Below are 2523 nucleotides of genomic sequence, written 5' to 3' on the forward strand. Positions count from 1 at the left end.
GTGTGAGGGATTGTATTTGAGTCAATGAGTCGATGCAATCAACTGGTTTTCCTTAGATAGAAAACTTTGAATCAATTTGACTGTATGATTTGGTGAACTGTAAAGTGCCTTGAGATGACATGTGTTGTGAATTGGCGCTGTATAAATAAACTGAATTGAATTGAAATAATATCTGATTAAATAAGATATTTCCCACTCCTACAGGGGAGGGCAATAAACATCTTAAAGTAACAGAAATATAAATTCCCAGCTGGCTGGGAATTGAATAGAATATAAATTTACAACATTAATATGACATCCTACCTGAATGGGAAATGAACTTAATATCCCAACACAGCCAAACAGAAACGGACAAGATGAAGCTACTATGAGAAAAAAGCAGAGACAACATAACGATAGAGATTAAACTAACAAATTCTGCAAAGTGGGAGAATAGAGATAAAATGAAACGGAATGATGAAAAAGGGGTCCCTATGTCCTCCAGCAGTCTAAACCCATAGCAGCATAACTGTAGAGATAGCACTGGATAACTGGAGCCACTATAACTGTAAGCTTTATGAAAAAGGAAAGTTTGAAGCCTTGCCTTAAAATTTTAAGGTTAGGGTGTCTGCCTCACAGATTAAAACTGGTAGTTGGTTCCACAGAAGGGAAGCCTTGTAATGAAAATATTTGCCTCTCATTCTACTTTTAGAAATTCTAGTAACCACTAGTACACTTGCAGATTGAGAGCAAAGTTTTCTGTTAGGAACATAAGAAACAATCATATCTCGGATATAAAGTTAAGCTTGGCCAATAAATTCTATCCTGGATTTAACAGGAGGCCAATGAAAAGAAGCTAGGATAGGAGAGCTTTGATCTTTCTTTTTAGTTTTCATCAGAACTTTGGCTGCAGTATTTTGGATCAGCTGAAGGTTTTGAATACAGCTTGTACAATTCCTGATAGTAAAGAATTACAATAATAATCAAATTAATATTCGACCATTGCTCTATATATTATGAATAGAACACTGTTATCTGTATTGCAACTAAGTCCTGCAAGACAGCGCATAACATTCATAATCTTATTACACTTTGTCTCAGAGATGTTTTCTCGATTTTGAAAAGAAGCCAGGTAACCCGTTGTAGAGCAACTCCATCTCTTTATTATTTTTTGCCTCTTAAGAACAACCGGAAGTACTTGAAGTGCTTTTGGTTCAGCCCTCCACAATAAAACAAGACAGTTTTTTTTTTTTTGAGTTTTTGAGGCACTAGTGGCTCATTTTTTCAACAGTAGGCTGACAGGAAAGGGGGCATGAGAGAGGGGGAGAGACATGCAGCAAAGGATCACAAGTCGAATTCTAACCCGGGCTGGCCTCGTGGAGGACCAAGGCTCTGTACATGGGTCATGTGGGCCAACTGCTGTGCCACCTGAATGCCCAAACAAGGCAGTTTTTAACAGATTACACCACAGGTGGTGTTTTTGGTCTGCCTTTTGGTCTGAACTTACAAGCTTATATTTATGTATATTTAATTCAATGTCAGTTGTTTAAAGTTTTTTGGGGGGGTATCTAAATGTAATGCTTTATTTAAGCTACGGTATCTATATTATATTTCCGATGTTGAGTTCTTTTTTTTTATTTGTTTCTTCAAGTATTTCTAAGTATTTTATAAGTATATGAATATTGTTTTATGTAAAATAGTCCAAGATAAAGCATTTTAGTTTCTTTTGTGTATATGTACATTAGCAGACAATGTAAGTACTGTGCAGCAATGCAAAGTGGGTGTCACCTAAAATCTCTCCTAGGGAGCCAAATTGGTTAGTTCAGTTCAGACAGCTGAACTGTTAAGACTGGTCAGATTCCATGACTCCTCGTTATGAGGCCGACAAATGTGTCCTTCTTTTGCCAATTTGAAGGATGGGTCCGGTGTATCCCATCTAGCCTTGGTTATCCTAGGTTTCATTGCGAGACCAAGCAAGCTGGTTGCACCTCGATCAGAGGAAATAGGTATTTGGTGCGGAATAGCTGTGAATATTGGAAGTTCAGTTTAATATAATACTTGAATGTGAATAGTTCCGTCTGAAATGAATGAATGTTTTAAATGGTTATTGAGTCAGATATGTGGCAGATAATGTTTGATTTATCTAAATGTTTTTATCTGTTACTATTTAAATGGGTTATAATTTAAGGACAGATTCTTATATGCAGTGTGGGGACTATAAATCTGATATGATTTGTAATTTTTAATTGCTATTTTGCACACTTTGCTTAACTAAGTATTTTTTGTTGTTTAATACCGTTATAAGAGATTTTGCAGATATATTTTTCATACATACATTGTTTAGATTTACTTATATCTTTCTACCACTTTTATAGAACAGAATAGAACATTCCTTTACTGTCCCACAATGGGGAAATTCTGGTGTTTAAAGCAGCAAAAAGATCATAGAAAAAAATGGTCTCACATATGTGGACCATTTATATAGCTCCAATTCACAACACGTCATCTCAAGGCACTTTACAGTTCACCAGATCATACAGTCAA

This window comes from Cyprinodon variegatus, unplaced genomic scaffold, assembly GCF_000732505.1.
Source record: "Cyprinodon variegatus isolate N-32 unplaced genomic scaffold, C_variegatus-1.0 Scaffold408, whole genome shotgun sequence".
Taxonomy (NCBI): Eukaryota; Metazoa; Chordata; class Actinopteri; order Cyprinodontiformes; family Cyprinodontidae; genus Cyprinodon; species Cyprinodon variegatus.